A 22,420-nucleotide genomic window follows, 5' to 3' on the forward strand; every position below is an offset into this window, starting at 1 on the left:
GGAATAATGTCATGGGAGAGGCAAAAAGTGAGTTAAACACCCTAAATATGTTTAGAACTACAAATGAACTTTCTTCTGTCGATTTTCTTGTTGTTTTTTTTTGTCACAATTCCAACCCTCCTCCTTTTATCAGGGCTTGGGACCGGCAAAAGTGACCCGAAGTTACTTAGTTTTTTATTTTTTTATTTTATTTTTCTTAATTAGTTTTTGTTTTTAATCTCTCTGGGATTTGTGGGACGGTAGCGTCCCACCCCCCCCCCCCCCAACAGCCAGTGAACGTGCAGGATGCCAAATTCAAAACAAAATCTCATAACTAAAATTCCTCAAGCATACAAGAATTTTACACCATTTTAAAGATAATTCTCATTAATCCAGCCGCAATGTCTGATTTCAAAAGGCTTTACAGCGAAAGCACCACAAACGATTGTTAGGTCACCACCAAGTCATAGAAAAACAGCAATTTTTCCAGCCAAAGAGAGGAGTTACAAAAAGCAGAAATAGAGAGAAAATTAATCACTAACCTTTGATCTTCATCAGATGACACTCATAGGACTTCATGTTACACAATACATGTATGTTTTGTTCGATAAAGTGCATATTTATATCAAAAAAATCTAATTTTACATTGGTGCGTTACGTTCAGTAGTTCTAAAACATGCAGTGATTTTGCAGAGAGCCACATCAATTTACAGAAATACTCATCATAAATGTTGATGAAAATACAAGTGTTATACATGGAATTAGAAATATACTTCTCCTTAATGCAACCGCTGTCAGATTTCAAAAAAACTTTGCATAAAAAGCAAACCATGCAATAATCTGAGTACAGCGTTCAGACAACAAAGCAGCCAAAAAGATATCCGCCATATTGTGTAGTCAACATTAGTCAGAAATAGCATTATAAATATTCACTTACCTTTGATGATCTTCTTCAGAATCCACTCCCAGAATCCCTGTTCCACAATAAATGTTTGATTTGTTCGATGAAGTTCATAATTTATGTCCAAATAGGTTCTTTTGTTAGGGCGTTTGGTAAACAAATCCAAACGTCGGACGAAAAGTTCAAATAGTTCCATTGAAGCCCGTAGAAACTTGTCAAACTAAGTATAGAATCAATCTTTAGGATATTTTTATCATAAATCTTCAATAATGTTCCAACCGGAGAATTCCCATGTCTGTAGAAAAGCAATGGAACGAGAGCTAACTCTTTCGTGACCGTGCGTCACGAGCCTGTGGCACTCTGCCAGACACCTGGCTCAATCCCCTCTCATTCTCTCCCCCTTCATAGTAGAAGGCTGAAACAAAGTTCTAAAGACTGACATCTAGTGGAAGCCTTAGGAAGTGCAATATGACCCCATTTACACTGTATATTGGAATGGCAAAGAGTTGAAAAACTACAAACCTCAGATTTCCCACTTCCTGGTTGGATTCTTCTCAGCTTTTCACCTGCCATATGAGTTCTGTTATACTCACATACATCATTCAAACAGTTTTAGAAACTTCAGAGTGTTTTCTATCCAATACTACTAATAATATTCATATATTAGCATCTGGGACAGAGTATCAGGCAGTTTACTCTGGGAACCTTATTCATCCAAGCTACTCAATACTGCCCCCTGTCACCAAGAAGTTAACCTTATGGTCCACTTAGAAACCTACATCAAGTCACAGTAAAACTTGAACATTTTTACTATAATTAAAAAAAAAAAAAAATTATCTGTATACAATCTAAATGGACCAAAAAAAGACGATAGAAAAAACTGTCAATTATGTTAACTAGTCGGGCCCTAATTCAGGTTAATAGTTTAAAAAAAATAAAAAAATTAGCCAGGGCTTGATCAGCCAGCGGCGGCTTCCCGTATGCGCGATTCATTTGCAGTCTGGATGTGGAGGAGTGAACATCTCCTGCTCTGACTGCAGCTGGGAGGGACTGCTACGCGAGGACTGGGCCGCCTGTGAGTTTTGGGACGGGGGGCCCACAGCAGCACCAGCTGCTCGTTGAGAAGAGTAAGAATGATACGTACTTTCACTTCAGAGTCTCCAATAACACCAGAAAAAGTTGCTAGATTTGTTGCTAGTCACTTTTTTGAAAATGTGCCGCTGAGGGGTCTGAATACTTACTAAATATAGCGACCAAGTCACTAAGTTGGCAACACCGGCATGGTGCCGTTGCTGGGGTATTATAGAAAGGAGATAGGAATCCAATGAATTAATGTAATGAAGGAATGTATAACGCTCCACCCAGCAGACTGTCGATCAATTGCGTTCATGTTATTATGCTGCGTCACGCGCTTGCTAAGCTAATCATCGCGCAATCCCTTCTCGATGTCGAGAAACTTGCCTATTTTCCTCAAGTACGCAATGTCACGATTCCAAAGCTATACGATACTAAAGGTAGCCAGTTAATTATCTCAAATCTCTGAAAATATTTGTAAATTTGTTGTACGTGTTGATGACATTTGGGTTGTTTGGTTTTTGAGCTGGCTCCCAATAGACTCCCATTCACTCCTTGAAGGAGAGTGCTCCTTGTCCCAGAATCGCCCATAATGCACCATGTGGCCCATTGACGCAATGTTTCCCATCTCCTCAAAAGTAAGGTGACCAGATTCCTGAAATTAAAACCGGGGATATTTCCAGTTCGGCGGTCAATATATCATTAAAATATCAAATGTTATTGTCTATGAAATAGAAAAGGAGGACAATTCCTGTTTCATGTATTTAGTCTAACAGGTACACTGTGATAGAGAAAACAACTATATTACAGAAACACTACAGACAAGACAGAACTGTCCAATCTGAACAGTGGTCCTGGTAGTCTGGGTAGAATAAGAGCAGAAGAGAACATGAGCAAAATTGAAAAAACAGACAATAGTATATGTGAAATACTTAGGATAAGAAATAAGATGATGATGAGATTGGTAACTACATAATATACTTATACCAACCTAATCTGTATATTTCTCAGAAGAATGTATCTGCTTCAGGATTGCTCTCTTTGGACAGCTTCTCCATGAACTCCTGGCAGGGGAGGTTTAAGTTTGTCTTCACAATAAGCATGGCCTTGATGGTAGGAACAGTGAACCTATTTCTTGCTGCTGTCCATATATCATTAATTTGGAAGAACACTCTCTCGACTGGTGCATTACTTCCAGGTAAGCACATGACAACAGATGCTAATCTAGCCAGGTTAGTGTGTGGGATGTCGTTCTCTTTGAAGTGGGTAACCACCGTGCTCAATCTCTGACTAAGCGGTGTCTCAGATGTTTTCCATTCTTCAAGCGATCCCCCCTTTAGGAACTCTTGCAGGCCAGTAACCTCGTCAAACAATGCATCCTCATTGATGGTCACATTGGGGAATTTTTCCTGCAGTGTGCCTGCTGCCTTCTGGATCTCTTCACGCTGAGGTTTGCCTTTTTAAAAGGAGACAATGTAAATATTTTAGATTATCTGTGTGCTTTCCCAATGCTTGCAAGTAGTTCACAGCCGTAGTGAAGAATGATTGGGATGTTTTGAGAGAACTCTCTTTAGACATGGCTCCATTTTCCTCTAGCTCTCTCAGAAGTCCTCTGACCAAAACTGGAATGAAGTTGTCATCACATCTTGCAGTCAATTTTGCCTCAATGTTTCACTGAATTGCAGCTGACTCCACAGCACAGCAGTCCTGGCATTCAAGCATCTTGATCATGTCACTGAATACAGTCAAGTTTCCATGGACAAAGACCAGCCAAAGTTCAGTCAGTGGATCTTCAAACATTGTTCGCAGGACAACAGGGCATTTTTCTTCAGAAAGAAAAAAGGATTTCAATGGCACATACCTTTTCAGCACTTTTTCTAGAGCAGGGAGCATGGACAGACAGCGAACATTGCTGTGTCCTAAAATGTTATGATACTCCTGGCCAACAAACTCACAAAAGCTCTTCAGTCTTTCTACTCTGACGGTGAAAATATGAAAATATCTTTGTGAGCAGGTACTCAACATCAAGGGGAATCATATCCTAAGCTGTTCTGGATGTGTTATGAATGATGTGGGCAGGAAACCTAAGCCAATCCCCTCCCGCTGCAAGGCATTTTTAACTTTGGTATGGACACTGACCCTCCCCAGCCTATTCAGTCCTCCAAAGTTGGTATTTGTGTTGTCGGCAGAGAGTGCCACGACTTTGTTTTGCAGATTACATTTTTGTATGACCACCAGGACCTCGGCTGCAATCTCCTCTGCTGTTTCTCTATTCAATTCAACAAAATCATGCAGTTTTGTTTTCAGATGTTGCCACCATATATCTTACAATATCTGACTACTATTGGCAGCAGCTTTACATGTCCATGATTGGACGCATCAATGGACAGGGACACAAATTCAACCTGGTCTATGTCCTGTGTTACCAAAAAGGTTGCCCATGGTGCTAACACGTTACTCACTATGGCTTCACATTTTGTCCTAGCACATGTAAACTTTGGCTCATAAAGCTTTCGTGTCAGTTGTGCTGTGCAATTCTTAGATCTGTAACTATGATTGTGTCACATAGTGTGGTATGCAAAGACCCTCCTGCACAGCTAAATCATATTCTTCTTGGGAAGGCTCTACCTTCTTGAAGAATGTGTGAGGGCATACCAACACGGGCAATCAGAGAGGCTTTATGCTTTTTTGTCTGTTGACGTTCTACCACTGCCGTTCCTGCCCCGCTGCCAAATGAAAAAGAGGAATTACAAAGGGTGCAGTTAACCATTCTATCGTCTTGACCTGAGCGTATAAATGGAAATTCTCATGTCATTAAAATGGCATTTCCATTTCTTGAAAGATCTATTGTACCTTATCTGTCTGCTCTTCTTCACTCTTCTTACTCACTTTTTCTTCTCCTCCAATCTTTCTCCACTTGTCTTCCTGCTCTTTTTTTCCTTTCCTTCTCTTTACCTTTCTTCCCACCTCACTCTTCCACACTCCTCGCTTCACTATTTTTACTCCCTTAACTTCTTTGGAACTGGGGGGCAGTATTGAGTAGCTTGGATAAAAAGGTGCCCAGAGTAAACTGCCTGGTACTCAGACCTAAAAGCTAGAATTTGGATAGAAAACACTCTGAAGTTCCTAAAACTGTTTGAATGATGTCTGAGTATAACATAACTCATATGGCAGGCAAAAACCTGAGAAAAATCCAACCAGGAAGTGGAAAATCTGAGGTTTGTAGTTTTTCAACTCTTTGCCATTCCAATATAGTGTCTATGGGGTCATATTGCACTTCCTAAGGCTTTCACTAATGTCAACAGTCTTTAGTACCTTGTTTGAGGATTCTACTGTGAAGGAGGGGGGAATGAGAGCTGATTGAGTCAGGTGTCTGGCAGAGTGACATGAGCTCAGTCTCGCACGCTCCCGTGAGAGTTGGCTGCGTTCCATTGCATTTCTACAGACAAAGGAATTCTCCGGTTGAAACATGTTTCTACGAACTGTAATATGACTTTTCGTATGAACTTTCGCCTGGACTTGCCCGCGCCTCCTGAGTTTGGATTTGTGTACTAAACGTGCAAACAAAAAGGAGGTATTTGAATCAAACATTTATTGTGGAACTGGGATTCCTGGGAGTGCATTATGATGAAGATCATCAAAGGTAAGTGAATATTTATAATGCTATTTCTGACTTCTGTTGACTCCACAACATGGCGGGTATCGGCATGGCTTGTTTTTGTGTCTGAGCGCCGGAATTAGATTATTGCATGGTTTGCTTTTTCCGTAAAGTTTTTTTGAAATATGACACAGCGGTTGCATTAAGGAGAAGTGGATCTAAAATTCCATGCATAACACTTGTATATTTTAGCAATGTTTATTATGAGTATTTCTGTAAATTGATGTGGCTCTCTGCAAAATCACCGGATGTTTTGGAACTACTGAACGTAACGCTCCAATGTAAACTGAGATTTTTGGATATAAATATGAACTTGATCGAACAAAACATACATGTATTGTGTAACATGAAGTCCTATGAGTGTCATCTGATGAAGATCATCAAAGGTTAGTGATTAATTTTATCTCAGTTTCTGCTTTTTTTGACTCCTCTCTTTGGCTGGAAAAATGGCTGTGTTTCGCTGTGACTAGGTGCTGACCTAACAATCGTTTGGTGTGCTTTCGTCATAAAGCCTTTTTGAAATCGGACACTGGCTGGATTTACAGCAAGTTTATCTTTAAAATGGTGTAAAATACTTGTATGTTTGAGGAATTTTAATTATGGGATTTCTGTTTTGAATTTGGCGCCCTGCAATTTCACTGGCTGTTGGCGAGGTGGGACGCTACCGTCCCACATATCCCAGGGAGGTTAATTTTTCCTTCTCCAATCTTTAATAATAAATAGTACACTATTAGATAAAATACTTTGGTTAACAGATTCCCATTGCTTGCCTTATTTTTGTATTTTATCAAAAAAAAATAGTTTGAAATAATAAATTGGCAGGCTCTGTAATATCTAACTTTCCTCCTCTCTTTCACTCTTCTTCCTATCCAGTCTTCTTCCTCTCCACTCTCTAACAGAAAACATTATGCTAATGTTATCCATGAAAATGTCAAAATATTTTTTTACACTACTTATGTCAAACCATTAAAATTGTAATCTACGAATAAATATTCTCATTGTGCATTAATTTAATATAATCATATTTTCAAATAGCCCTTCCACTGCATGTTTACATGTGAACGTTTTTTTAACCTAGCTACCACGACAGTAGCTGGCTAACCTAGCTAGATAGCTTAGTCGACAGGTTATGCTAGCTAACATTAGCTATTTAAAACCTTATAAAGCAGAGCATCTATATAGCGAGCAGCCACCTCTGCTGAACAAAACAAGCACAACGCTATTGAGACGTCAACCGGTAGGCTCTGCTGCTTGGTCTTACCACATAAAATATTATTTCTCTTTGCTGTCTGTTTTTAACGCACAGTTAAAAACGGGGACATTTCTGGGGACAGCTCCAGCCGGGGACAGGCCACCAAAAACGGGGAATGTCCCTGGAAAACGGGGACGTCTAGCCACTCTACTCAAAAGTATATTTGCGTTGCAAATGTTAGACTCCTTTCTGAGGCACATCGATCTATAGGTTGAACATGGTGAGATTGTAGACTCCTAAATCAATAGTTAAGTTTGTTTAGCCTATTTTACAGCTAACTAGTTACATTACATGGTGATATTGTCTTTTGTATTATTGTGTGTAGGTATGTTTGTTTGCTAGCTAGCCAGAGAGCATTGCATTGTGGATTTTGTAGTCGACTTAAGCTGCAACAGATTTCCAGTGATTTTCCATGTTGCTGCCAACCTTATTATAATGCCAAAATGAAACATTTGCTCACAAATAATATTGTTCTCCCATATTAGTGTTATTTAAAACTGTAAATATTAAGGAATTGGTGGTTTTGGGTGTTCTAGCATGTGTTGCCTCATGGAATAATGAATGTGCTGCACTTTACTCTGGACAGTTAAACTATTGTGCGGGTGACTTGGAAACTGTACTACTCCACACCGCCACTTTTGCTTAATGGCAACCAACCGCTGCTGTTGTCTTTTGATTATAACCCCACTCATCAGGTCTCTAAGCACCATCCTGTTGGTTAGCGCTGCTCTCCTCCACTGTTTATGTGGTAGCCTTAATCACAGGCTTTCACCTCTGAGACGAGGCATCTGCAAACATACATTGTGCCCACATGATGACAGGCTCACTGTTACTGAGACTGCATGACTCAATGAAATGCATCACCACCTGACAGGTTGAAAGAGAGCTACTGCTTGTTGATGCTAGTCTGATTTAATTGGATGTTTGATCAAGGAGAACAAAACTGTTTGAAACCAAGTAGTGTGTGATTATGCAAAAGTCTGCCTTGTGTATCCAAGCAATATCTCCTTTACATGGTGTCTTCACATTTTTATCTTAATATGTAATCCTTTAAAATCTGTGGAACATAATTCTGGATTACAGCATATCTCCCTTGCCTGCCTATGTAAAATAAAAAATGTATGTATGTCAGCAGCAATATAAATGAGGACACCTGTTGTAACTGATACTTTGGTGCCCCAGCAGGTGATGCCTCCCTCTAACTCCCCAAGGAGAAGGCTATATTTACCTAAATCTATTTTCATCTGATCAATCACCTTCTCCTCGGGCTCTGATTCCAGATGCACACTGGATGCAGTATAACCCAGTATTACCAACCGTCTGACTCGGCTCATTTCCCCCTGCCTGTGTCCTGCCTGCGACAGATCACATCTCTCCTTGGCCCATGAGAGGAGACGGGGTCTGTGCACTTCCTCTGAGATATCCTTTTTCTCTAATGAAAAAATGAGAGGATCCTTTTATGGCATCTGACCCAGTTCTACTGTACCCCTCCTGGCTTCTGGTGCTCCTTTAGGATGCCTATGCTGACCTGTCCTGGCAGGTTTCCGGTGCTCCTTCATGATTCCAATGAGCTGGGTGACAGCTGTTCCTTTATTTATTCAATGTACTAATTTTAATTTAAATGAATGACCCCTTGTCACCCCCCCATCATTCTCTGTAATACCAAAGCGTTATTAGACGTCCATTAGATGTTAGATTACCAGTGACCCATTTTTCAGAATGATGAATGTGGCTTAGTCTCAGCCTCGCCTTTCATGCCGTACAGCATCTCTGTTGAGAATTTAGAGCTGGGGAAATTCAGTGCTTACAAATGTTGGATCTGTTAATGAGGCAAACCGCAGTGACTGTAAATCTTAAGAAATTAAGATTTTTCTTCATTGCTTGCTTCAGTGTTATTATGGGCAAGGGAAAACTGTGACGTTTCCTGTGCCTTCTGGCAAAAAGACAATGACTTTTTTAGATTATCTTTCCTTCATGTCTCACTTGCTGTTACAGTGAATGTACCAACATATCATTCCACAACTATCTCGCAGTCTGTCTCCTCCTCACCGGATGCCTGCCTATGACGGTGACACTTGAAAACTGATTGTGCATTTTATAGTCCATTTGTGGAATTCACACTCGTTGATCTACGGTTGGCCTATTCCCTTTTTAAACTTTTAGCTGAAAAAAGATCTGTTGGGATTATTTTACTTTGAATATCTTTAATTTGCAGGATTTTGCTTATATAATATCTGTCTAGACCAGTACAAAATGGAGACTAACATGCCCTAGTTTTGCAGATGTTCTCCTAAAGTAGCCTAGAATGGGTCATTAGTTCTATCTTGACTAAGGACAGTGCTCAAAGTATCATGTTCCCAATTTTATCATGGATATCTGGAAACTTGTTGGACCTACACTGCACATTTTCAGTGGTGAACAATATTGGGGTAACTGAGTCTCAAATCAACTCATGTTCAACTATAATTACCCACCACCTCTGAACCTTGCTTGCATTTCACATGCTTGTATTGAATGTGGTATGTGGTGTGTGTGTGTGTGTGTGTGTGTGTGTGTCTCACCAAAAGGTAAACAGATCAACGTGTCTATAGTTTCATCATGTCACCCTTCAGTATCACAAGATAAGATGGGCTTATTCCGTCAGGCGCCCTTGTTATGCTTGGGTGATATCCAGATTGTCATAACTTCATACCGTCCTTGTGCCATACCTGGATATTCGGTAATGCCAGAATTGAACACAAAGGGAGCGGTTTTCAAACTGCACTGATGCTCTGTAATCTGAAGGTTAGCGACGCTAACAAGTACATGTATAATCCCATAGAGAATGCTAACTAAATGTTTCTGACCTAAACTATACAAGTAACTCAAATGCTACTCAGTTTGCTCTAAGCATAAAACAAATATTAGCCAGTAGGGGATTCTCTGCTGTTACCAAGTGAATGCTTAATTTTGGAAGAAGCTAACCACTTAGCTAGATAGCTAACTAAGCTCAGCAAACAAACGTCCTCTCACAGTCAACTGCGTTTATTTTCAGCAAACTTAACATGTGTAAATATTTGTATGAACATAAGATTCAACAACTGACATAAACTGAACAAGTTCCACCGACATGTGACGAACAGAAATTGAATGTGTCCCTGAACAAAGGGGGATCAATATCAAAAGTAACAGTCAGTATTTGGTGTGGCCACAAGCTGCATTAAGTACTGCAGTGCATCTCCTCAAGGACTGCTCCAGATTTGCCAATTCTTGCTGTGAGATGTTACCCCACTCTCATTGCGTTCATTTCATCTGTCACATTACTATGAAGCACCTGCAAGTTCCCGGACATTTCTGGGGGGAATGAGCAGTATGGCTGGTGGCATTGTCATACTGGTGTCAGAGTCATTAGAAAGGCCTCTTTAGTGTCCTTAAGTTATGATAACTGTGACCTTAATTTCCTACCGTCTTCAAGCTGTTAGTGTCCTAACGACCGTTCCACAGGTGCATGTTCATTAATTGTTTATGGTTCATTGAACAAGCATGGGAACCAGTGTTTTAAACCCTTTATAACGAAGATCTGTGAAGTTATTTTGATATTTACGAATTATCTTTGAAAGACAGGGTCCCGAAAAAGGGACACAACCTTCTTATGGCTTTTTCCAAATACCCCAGTATACACTATTTATTTCACCTTCATTTAACCAGGTAGGCTAGTTGAGAACAAGTTCTCATTTACAACTGTGACCTGGTGAAGATAAAGCAAAGCAGTTTGACACCTACAACAACAGTTACACATGGAATAAACAAACATACAGTCAATAAAACAGTAGAAAAAGTCTATATACAGTGTTTGCAAATGAGGTAGGATAAGGGAGGTAAGGCAATAAATAGGCCATGGTGGCGAAGTAATTACAATATAGCAATTAAACACTGGAATGGTAGATGTGCAGAAGATGAGTGTGCAAGTAGAGATACTGGGGTGCAAAGGAGCAAGATAAATAAATACATAACTACAGTAAGGGCATGAGGTAGATTGGAAGGGGCTATTTACAGATGAGCTATGTACAGGTGCAGTGATCTGTGAGCTGCTCTGACAGCTGGTGCTTAAAGCTAGTGAGGGAGATATGAGTCTCCAGCTTCAGTGATTTTTGCAGTTCGTTCCAGTCTTTGGCAGCAGAGAACTGGAAGGAAAGGCGGCCAAAGGAGGAATTTGCTTTGGGGGTGACCAGTGAGATATACCTGCTGGAGCGTGTGCTACGGTTGGGTGCTGGCTATGGTGACCAGTGAGCTGAGATAAGGCAGGGCCTTACCTAGCAAAGACTTGTAGATGACCTGGAGCCAGTGGGTTTGGCGACGAATATGAAGCAAGGGCCAGCCAACGAGTGTACAGGTTGCAGTGGTGGTTAGTATATGGGGCTTTGGTGACAAAATGGATGGCACTGTGATAGACTGCATCCAATTTGCTGAGTAGAGTGTTGGAGGATATTTTGTAAATGACATCGCCAATGTCGAGGATCGGTAGGATGGTCAGTTTTACGACGGTATGTTTGGCAGCATGAGTGAAGGATGCTTTGTTGCGAAATAGGAAGCCGATTCTAGATTTAATTTTGGATTGGAGATGCTTAATGTGAGTCTGGAAGGAGAGTTTACAGTCTAGCCAAACACCTAGGTATTTGTAGTTGTTGACATATTCTAAGTCAGGACCGTCCAGAGTAGTGATGCTGGACGGGCGGGCAGGTGCTGGCAGCAATCGGTTGAAGAGCATGCATTTAGTTTTACTTGCATTTAAGAGCAGTTGGAGGCCACAGAAGGAGAGTTGTATGGCATTGAAGCTCGCCTGGAGGTTAGTTAACACAGTCCAAAGAAGGGCCAGAAGTATACAGAATGGTGTTGTCTGGGTACAGGATGATCAGAGAATCACCAGCAGCAAGAGCGACATCATTGATGTATACAGAGAAGAGAGTCGGCCTGAGAATTGAACTCTGTGGCACCCCCATAGAGACTGCCAGAGGTCCGGACAACAGGCCCTCCCATTTGACACACTGAACTCTATCAGAGAAGTAGTTGGTGAACGAGGCAATCATTTGAGAAACCAAGGCTGTTGAGTCTGCCAATAAGAATATGGTGATTGACAGAGTCGAAAGCCTTGGCCAGGTCGACGAATACGGCTGCACAGCAATGTCTCTTATCGATGGCGGTTATGATATCGTTTAGGACCTTGAGCGTGGCTGAAGTGCACCCATGACCAGCTCTGAAACCGGATTGCATAGCGGAGAAGGTACAGTGGGATTCGAAATGGTCGGTAATCTGTTTGTTAACTTGGCTTTCGAAGACCTTAGATAGGCAGGGTAGGCTAGATATAGGTCTGTAGCAGTTTGGGTCTAGTGTGCACCCCTTTGAAGAAGGGGATGATCACGGCAGCTTTCCAATCTTTGGGAATCTCAGACGATACGAAAGAGGTTGAACAGGCCAGCAATAGGGGTTGCAACAATTTTGGCAGATCATTTTAGAAAGAGAGGGTCCAGATTGTCTAGCCCGGCTGATTTGTAAGGGTCCAGATTTTGCAGCTCTTTCAGAACATCAGCTATTTGGATGAAGGAAAAATGGGGAGGCTTGGGCGAGTTGCTGCGGGGGGTGCAGGGCTGTTGATCAGGGTAGGGGTAAACAGGTGGAAAGCATGGCCAGCCGTAGAAAAATGCTTATTGAAATTCTCAATTATAGTGGATTTACCGGTGGTGACAATGTTTCCTAGCCTCAGTTCAGCTGGGAGGTGATGCTCTTATTCGCCATAGACTTTACAGTGTCCCAGAACTTTTTTGAGATTGTGCTACAGGATGCAAATTTCTGCTTGAAAAAGCTAGCGTTAGCTTTCCTAACTGGCTGTGTATATTGGTTCATAACTTCCCTGAAAAGTTGCTTATCACAGGGGCTATTCGATGCTAATGCAGAACTCCACAGGGTGTTTTTGTGCTTGTCAAGGGTAGTCAGGACTGGAGAGAACCAAGGGCTATATCTGTTCCTGGGTCAACATTTTTTAAATGGGGCATGCTTATTTAAGATGGTGAGGAAGGCACTTTTTAACCTCTCTGATCTCCCAAACCCGGATCCGGTATCGTGACTACAGCCTCAAGCTCATTACCATAACGCAACGTTAACTATTCATGAAAATCGCAAATGAAATGAAATAAATATGCCATCTCTCAAGCTTAGCCTTTTGTAAACAACACTGTCATCTCAGATTTTCAAAATATGCTTCTCAACCATAGGAAAACAATAATTTGTGTAAAAGTAGCTAGCTAGCGTAGCATTTAGCGTTAGCATTAGCGTTAGCATCCAGCACGCAACATTTCAACAAAAACATAAAAGCCTTCAAATAAAATAATTTACCTTTGAAGAACTTCTGATGTTTTCAATGAAGATACTCTCAGTTAGATAGCAGATGCTCAGTTTTTCCAAAAAGATTCTTTGTGTATTAGAAATAGCTCCGTTTTATACATCACATTTGGCTACCAAAAAACCCGAAAATTCAGTCCTCAAAACGCGAACTTTTTTCCAAATTAACTCCATAATATCGACTGAAAACATGGCAAACGTTGTTTAGAATCAATCCTCAAGGTGTTTTTCACATATCTCTTCAATGATATATCGTTCATGGAAGCATGGTTTCTCCCCTCAATCAAATGGAAAAGTACAAGCAGCTGGCAATTGCGCACCGAATTCCACTCAGGACACCAGGCGGACACTTGGAAAATGTAGTCTCTTATGGTCAATCTTCCAATGATATGCCTACAAATACGTCACAATGCTGCTAACGCCTTGGGGGAACGACAGAAAGTGTAGGCTCATTCCTTGCGCAGCCATATAAGGAGACAATGGAAAACAGAGCTTCAGAAATTCTGCTCATTTCCTGGTTGACGCATCATCTTGGTTTCGCCTGTAGAATGAGTTCTGGGGCACTTACAGACAATATCTTTGCAGATTCTGAAACTTCAGAGTGTTTTTTTTGAAAAACTGTCAAGAATATGCATAGTCGAGCATCTTTTCGTGACAAAATATCGCGCTTAAAACGGGAACGTTTTTTTATCCAAAAATGAAATAGCGCCCCTAGAGATCAGAGGTTAAAGAATAACCAGGCATCCTCTACTGACGGGATGAGGTCAATATCCTTCCAGGATACCCTGGTCAGGTCGATTAGAAAGGCCTGCTTGCTGAAGTGTTTTAGGGAGCTTTTGACCGTGATGAGGGTTGGTCGTTTGACCGCAGACCCATTAACGATGCAGGCAATAAGGCAGTGATCGCTGATATCTTGGTTGAAAACAGCATAGGTGTGTTTGGAGGGCAAGTTGGTTAGGATGATATCTATGAGGGTGCCCATGTTTATGGACTTGGGGTGTACCTGGTGGGTTCATTGATAATTTGTGTGAGATTGAGGTCATCAAGCTTAGATTGTAGGATGGCCGGGGTGTTAAGCATGTCCCAGTTTAGGCCACCTAACAGCATGAGCTTTGACGATAGATGGGGAGCAATCAATTCACATATGGTGTCCAGGGCACAGCTAGAGGGTGGTCTATAGCAAGCGGCAACGGTCAGAGACTTGTTTCTGGAAAGGTGGATTTTTAAAAGTAGAAGCTCGAATTGTTTGGGTACAGACTTGGATAGTAAGACAGAACTCTGCAGGCTATCTCTGCAGTAGATTGCAACACCGCCCCCTTTGGCAGTTCTATCTTGTTCGGAAAATGTTATAGTTAGAGATGGAAATTTCAGGGTTTTTGGTGGTCTTCCTACGCCAGGATTCAGACACTGCTAGAACATCTGGGTTGGCAGAGTGTGCTAAAGCAGTGAATTAAACAAACTTAGAGAGGACGTTTCTAGTGTTAACATGCATGAAACCAAGGCTGTTACGGTTACAGAAGTCAACAAATGAGAGCACCTGGGGAGCAGGAGTGGAGGTAGGCACCGCAGGGCCTGGATTAACCTCGACATCACCAGAGGAACAGAGGAGGAGTAGGATAAGGGTACGGCTAAAGGCTATCAGAACTGGTCGTCTAGTATGTTTAGAACAGAGAGTAAAAGGAGCAGGTTTCTGGGCGCAATAGAATAGATTTAAGGCATAATGTACAGACAGAGGTATGGTAGGATGTGAGTACATTGGAGGTAAACCTAGGCATTGAGTAATTATGAGAGATATTGTCTGCAGTGACGTTTAAACCAGGTGATGTTACCGCATATGTGGTAGGTGGAACTAAATGTTTGGTTAAGGCATATTGAGCAGGGCTAGAGGCTCTCCAGTAAAATAAGACAATCACTAACCAGGACAGTAATGGACAAGGCATATTGATATTGGAGAGAGGCATGCGTAGCCGAGTGATCATAGGGGTCCAGTGAGTGATTGGTCTGGCTGGAGATACGGCGATTCAGACAGCTAGCAGGCCGGGGCTAGCAGAAGGGCCTTAGATGCACGTCGCAACGGAGGAAAGCCTGTTTTAGCCTCTGCGTGCGGTGACGTCGATAGACCAGTCGTGATGGATTAGTAGGGTTCCGAGTAGCAGAGGGGTCCAAGTCCAATTGGCAAAATTGGTATAGTGGCCCAAGAAATTGGCCAATGAATCTATTCAGCTAACAGTCCAATATGCTCTAGACAGCTAGTGTGCCGCTGCTAGCAGATTGGCATTCAGGGGGCCAGTTGAGTACCTCCTCGAGCAGGTTACATCGGTAATCCAGTCGTGAAGGATCGGCGGGGTTCCGTGAACCGTACCGGCAGTGGAAGGGGTCCGGATATTGTAGCCTCTTCAGCTCGCTGGGAGAATGGGCCTAGCATGAGCTAGCTCCAGGCTAATTGGTGCTTGCTTCGGGACAGACGTTAGCCAGGAGTAGTCACTCGGATTGCAGCTAGCTAGCTGCGATGATCCAGGTGAAAAGGTTCAGAGCTTGCGGTAGGATTCCAGGGATATGGGGAGAAAATAGGTACAGTATGCTCTGGTTTGAGCCCCATTGTACAAACTCGCAAGAGCTTAGCTGATGACCGCTAGCAGTGGTTAGCTGACTACTAGCTAGTAGCTACTGAGCTGGCTAGCTTCTGTTGGGGGATTCTGGTTCCGAGGTAAATAAAAAAACAGATCCACACCACATTGGGTGAGGCGGATTGCAGGAGAGTATTTTGAAGTTGAGGTGAAGAAAAATATATAAAAATATATATACATGGGACAAGACGAAGGACAAAGATGTCTGACTGCTACGCCATCTTGGATAAGACCGATATATCGATATTCCGCCCAAGCCTTTGTGTAAGTAAGACTTTTGAGAACTTGCCAGCTGAAGTCTTCCTAGAAAGGTGTTTCATAAGCACTGCAGTCGGTGCAAAATCTTCAATTCACTCAATTCCTCTGGTTGTTTTATTTTACCCACAAAGTAGACCCCTCCCTCGGCAGAGCTTTGAAGAATGTTCCCTGGTTCCTCTGTGCTTGTGTGGATAGGGACTATGGGGAGCAGTGGTGGTGAATAGTTTGCTGTGAGGTAGGGGGTAAACTCTACTTCCCTGATGCTTCTGGTAGTAGCTCGCTAGCCCTGGTCTCACAGGCCCTGGCATAGAGGCATGCTTTCTACTGGTGTCTCTCTGGTAACCAGCTATCCCTTGTCTCAACAGGCCTGACTGGGATGCTTTATTTCCCTATACTCCAAGCCTTCCTGTTACAATTTGAGTTGATGCATAACTCATCTGCTGCTGACATATTAAAGGCAGCAGCCTGTTTGCCTGCCTTCAATATGCCAGGCAGCAAGCCACAGGGAGAAACTACTAACTGTATTCGACTTGTCACTCATTCTTTACAGTGCACACAGCTCTTCAAGCTCTTATTGCTCTGTTCTGTCTTCTGGGCATGCACATTGAGTGAAATGACTTAGTCATAGATATCTAGTAGTACTATATTGCTCAACATCTCAGGTGGAATAGAATATGCCTTGTTGGTTCACCTAATGGTAGCTGTAAGGTCTTGATAAAAAAAATGACTCTAGACTCTGCCTGTTGAAATGTGCAGAATGTAAGTGTTGACAGATCTGTTAGGACATATTATGCAACTTCTTTTTTTAATGGGCCTCTCCAAAAGAGGCAAATGTTCTGGCAGCCGTGTTTCTTTACAAGCTGTTGTTGAATACTCTGGTTTGTTGTTTTAACCCAGTGTCGTGGGGTATAGAAATCCAAGAGTCAATGTACCTTGAACTGCCATGCCACCGGTCTTGTGTGCTTACATAACATCTATATTCATCCAGGTGATTGTGCGTTTTGAAGGACAAAATCTTGAGTCAACCACAATTCAGTCAAAAATGTGATTTTCCTATGTTTTCATATATATACAGTACTAGTCAAAAGTTTGGATACCTACTCATTCAAGGGTTTTTCTTTTCTTTTACTATTTTCTACGTTGTAGAATAATAGTGAAGACATCAAAACTATGACATGTAGGAACTGAAAAAGTGTTAAACAAATCAAAATATATTTTAAAGTAGCCACCCTTTGCCTTGATGACAGCTTTGCACACTCTTAGCATTCTGTCAACCTGCTTCACCTGGAATGTTTTTCCAACAGTCTTGAAGGAATTCCCACATATGCTGAGCATTTGTTGGCTGCTTTTCCTTCACTCTGCGGTCCAACTCATCCCAAACCATCTCAATTGGTTCAGATGATTATGGAGGCCAGGTCATCTGATGCAGCATCCCATCACTCCTTCTCAACCTGGAGGTGTGTTGGGTTATTATCCTGTTGGAAAACAAATGATAGTCCCACTGAGCGCAAACCAGATAGGATGGCGTATTGCTGCGGAATTCAGTGGTAGCAATGCTGGTTAAATTCTAAATAAATCACTGACAGTGTCACCAGCAAAAAACATTGCTCCTCCTCCATGCTTCAAGGTGGGAACCACACGTGGAGATCATCTGTTCTCCTACTCTGCGTCTCAGAGACACGGCTGTTGGAACCAAAAATCTATCATTTGGACTCATCAGACTAATGTATAGATTTCCATAGGTCTATTGTCCATTGCTTGTGTTTATTGGCCCAAGCAAGTCCTTCTTATTATTGGTGTCCTTTCGTAGTGGTTTCTTTGCACCAATTCGACCATGAAGGCCTGACTCCTCTGAACAGTTGATTTTGAGATGTTTATCTTGAACTCTGCAGCCCAAATAAATGCTTCAATCTGAGGTGCAGTTAAATAAATAAAAAATGAAGTTTTTTATTTAACCTTTATTTAACTAGGCGAGTCAGTTACCTTCCTGAGGGGCGGTGGCAGTATTCGGTATTTCGGATGACTGGCGTGCCCAAAGTAAACTGCCTGTTACTCAGGCCCAGAAGCTATGATATGCATATAATTGGTAGTATTGGATAGAAAACACTGCAGTTTCTAAAATTGTTAAAATGGTGTCTGTGAGTATAACAGAACTGATATGGCATGTGAAAACCCGAGAAGAATCCATCTGGAATTATTCTTTTTGAGGTGTCTGCCCATCCAAATCCTTGTTTATGGGAAAATCAAAGGAATACCGCCCAGATAGATTGCAGTTCCTATGGCTTCCACTAGATGTCAACAGTCTTTAGAGTTCCAGGCTTGTTTTTTGAAAAATGAGCTAGAATTTGTAGTTTTTCTAGGTGGCTCCCATTTTTGACTGTAGTATTGTGGCACGCGTGGATGAGGGTGCGCACTTCGTTATTTATCTCCGGTAATGAACATACTATTCTCCGTCTTAAATTGTATTGTTTATTTACATATTAGGGTACCTGAGGATTGATTAACGTTGTTTGACTTATTTTGATGAAGTTTATTGGTAACTTTCAGGATTCCTTTGTATGCATTTTGAACGAGGGAAATGGGTGGATTACTGAATCAAGCATGCCATCTAAACTGACTTTTTTGAGTTATAAAGAAGGACTTTATCGAACAAAACAACAATTTGTTATGTAGCTGGGACCCTTGGGATTGCAAACAGAGGAAGATCTTCAAAGGTAAGTGATTTATTGTATCGCTATTTCTGACTTATGACACCTGTGCTGGTTTGGAAAATGTTTAATACCTTTGTGTGTGGGGCGTTGTCCTCAGATAATCGCATGGTATGCTTTCGCCGTAAAGCCTTTTTTGAAATCTGACAAAGTGGCTGGATTAACAAGAAGTTAATTAGGTAGGATACTTGTATTTTCATGAATGTTTAATATTCCGATTTTGTATTTGACATACTCCGATTTCACCGGATGTTGTCAAATTTGATCCCGCTAGCGAGATTTCCGCTCTAAGAGGTGTTGAGAACAAATTATTATTTACAGTGATGGCCTACTGAGGAACAGTGTGTTAATTGCCTTGTTCAGGGGCGGAACGACAGATTTTTCCTTGTAAGCTCGGGGATTCGATCCAGCAACCTTTCGGTTACTGGCCAAACGCTTTAACCACTAGGCTACCTGCTGCCCCAAGAATTAACTTAATGGACTTATCCTCTGCAGCAGAGGTAACTATGGGTCTTCCTTTCCTGTGGCGCTCCTCATGAGAGCCAGTTAAATCATAGCGCTTGATGGTTTTTGCAACTGCACTTGAAGAAACTTTCAAAGTTCTTAAAATTTTACAGATTGACTGACCTTCATGTCTTAAAGTAATGAATGATGGACTGTCATTTCTCTTTGCTTATTTGAGCTGTTCTTGCCATAATATGGACTTGGTATTTTACCAAATAGGGCTATCTTATGTATAACACCCCTACCTAGTCACAACACAACTGATTTGCTCAAACGCATTAAGAAGGAAAGTCCACAAATTAACTTTTAGCAAGGCACACCTTTTAAATGAAATGCATTCCAAGTGACTACCTCATGAAGCTGGTTGAGAGAATGCCAACAGTATGCAAAGCTGTCATTAAGGCAAAGGGTGGCTACTTTGAAGAATCTCAAATATATTTTTGATTACTACATGATTCCATATGTGTTATTTCATCATTTTGATGTCCTCTATTATTCTGCAATGTAGAAAATAGTAGAAAATAAATAAAACCTTTGAATGAGTAGGGGTGTCCAACCTTTTGACTGCCACTGTATATTCACACTGAGGTTGGAATAATACTACGAAAAGACGGCCTGCCATTTTAGCCTGATTTGGTGCTCTGGAGTTTTGGCCTTCCATGGTGACATCAACATGCGTTAAATTAGATAATAGACCGATAAGGGTTCAAAACCTCTGCCAATAATAGCAAATTTTCCGTTTTACCCTCCCCACTCCCAGACAGTGCTAACAGATTTCTTGCTTGAGAAATGTCTCTCTGCTAAGAAGGTATTTTTTGCCATTTTAATTGAAAACTGAGTTGTTACACATAAATGATTTTGATATTGAGATAAAAAAATAATAATATCTGCATTGGATCTGTAAAGGGATCCCTCATCCAGAACCACCTGATTAGGAATGATGGGACGTGACGGTAGGAATGACGGGGAGCGATGGTAGGCACTTTGAGAAATATACAGTAGTCTGAGTACTGCTTTTGCTTCCCTGCATGGCTTTTGTCATTTGTCCACTGGGGTGGTGTATCCCTGTTTTTGTTATGGCTTTGCAGAGCACGGTTGTCCATCTCCATAAAACCCCATGGCTCTTTGAGATGCATGAGGCGTAACACCTCTAAAGGTTGAGCTCCCTGGCCCAGCGCACTGCATGCATGCTCATCTCAGGACACATCTGACAGGTGATGGCCTTTCTGCTGCCCCAGTGGGTTCTGGGAAGTCAGCTTGCTGGGAAGGATCTGGTCGCTTCCTGTCAGCTGTCATGAAATGGCATTTAGTCTGCAGCAATAGAGCACAGTTACTCCGAGGGGTCAGGCCTATGGAGCTGGCTGTTGGAAAAGGACTCCAGAGGAGTGAAGTTTAAGAAGCTTAGTGCTGTGTTGTGACTGCATGTTTTATTAGAATCCAATCCTACTTGCCTAACTACCTACCGTAGGCCAGGGTTAATGGAAACCATGGAGCTGATGAACTTGATGACTCAACTGTGGAGTGCGGACTACTTCCCAAGTGCGTGTGTGGTGGTGATGGTCAGGCTTTTTCAACCTGGATGCACCATATAATGGATACACCACGTAATGAATGTACTGCTAGTGTTAATGCTGTTGTGAGTTTTCAGGCATAATATTAAGGCTACCTGTGGTCTTGGTGCCTCATCAGTATCGCCCCCCTCCTTCTGAGTGAGTAGCTGGCTAATTCGTGTCCCCCAATGTCCCTAAGAAGAGACAATGTCTCAGATTGATTATTCACAAGCACGCTCATCTGTTTCCAAGGCTAGCTGCCTGCCCCAATTAAAGCTCAGAGCTTCCCTGAGACAGTTCCTGACAATTTGCTCAGAAATTATTTTGTTGTGCAAACCCAGTTTCATCAGCTGTCTTAGTGGCTTGTCTCAGATGATCCCGCATAGTAAACAAGCCGGATGTGAAGTTCCTAGACTGGCATGGTTACACGTGGTCTGCGGTTGTGAGGCCGGTTGAACGTACTGCCAAATTCTCTAAAACCACTGAGGCGGCTTATGATAGAGAAATTAACATTCAGTTCTCTGGCGATAGCTCTTGTGAACATTCCTGCTGTAAGCATTCCAATAGCGCTCTCCCTCAACGTGAGACATCTGTGGCGTTGTTTGACAACAGCACATTTTAAAGTGGCCTTTTATTGTCCCAAGCACAAGATGCACCTGTGTAATGATCATGATTTTTGATATGCCACACATGTCAGTTGGATGGATTATCTTGGCAAAGGAGAAATGCTCAGTAACAGGGATGTAAACAAATTTGTGCAAAAAATTAGAGAAATAAGCGGTTTGTGTATATGGGACGAACACTTTACGTGTTGCGTATATATTTTTAAAATGTATAGTATTTGATATCTTTCCAAAAAAGCTTAAAGGTTGTGCTTAACTTAGCGAGTCTGACACGATGGCACCTAATGGAATAGTCCCAAAAGTTTAAAACCCACCCACCTGGATCTCTGCTGAACAATGGTTGTTGATCATCAGGCTCTCTCTCTGATGATCGGGGATGCCAGGACATCCCTCTGCCTGTCCAGTGGAATGTGCCAACTGTATCCTTCACATTTGCATTAGAGTTACGCTGACGGGAGTACTTTTGGAAAGTGTTTTGTGTGTTAGCCTGTTATTGTCCTCTATGTTTAGCAGTTGTGGGGGTGAAGGGTGTATAGGAGTGTGCGGGGCCTGGGACGCTCTGACTGCGCGCGGCACGGCACGCAAAGCCATGCCACAGCACACCGTTACAGCTGTCTGTGTGATTTATCATAGACTCCTGTTAGGAATGGTGTGTGATAGGGTTGCTGTGATTTTTGTGTAGCTTGAGGCCACGTGCATCATGTGCATGTTCAAGGCTAGTAGGCTACAAAATCAAATCACATTTTATTTGTACATGTGCCGAATACAGCAAGTGTAGACTTTACTGAGAAATGCTCAATTACGACCCCTTTCCCAACAATGGGGTGATTTGAGGTAATTGGGGTGATTTGAGGTAATATGTCCAGGACATGCTGGAGGATGTTGCAGGCAGCAGAACGTTCTCCACGGCG

The 22,420-nt window shown here is 42.0% G+C and overlaps 1 protein-coding gene across 4 annotated transcripts in view; it reads left to right on the forward strand.

Annotated features, from left to right (window-relative positions):
• LOC110504078 (glycerophosphodiester phosphodiesterase domain-containing protein 5) overlaps positions 1 to 22,420 on the forward strand; it is a 129,314-nt gene that overhangs the window by 11,362 nt on the left and 95,532 nt on the right. The window lies entirely within an intron of this gene.

The sequence above is a fragment of the Oncorhynchus mykiss genome, chromosome 24 (genome assembly GCF_013265735.2).
Source record: "Oncorhynchus mykiss isolate Arlee chromosome 24, USDA_OmykA_1.1, whole genome shotgun sequence".
Lineage (NCBI taxonomy): Eukaryota > Metazoa > Chordata > Actinopteri > Salmoniformes > Salmonidae > Oncorhynchus > Oncorhynchus mykiss.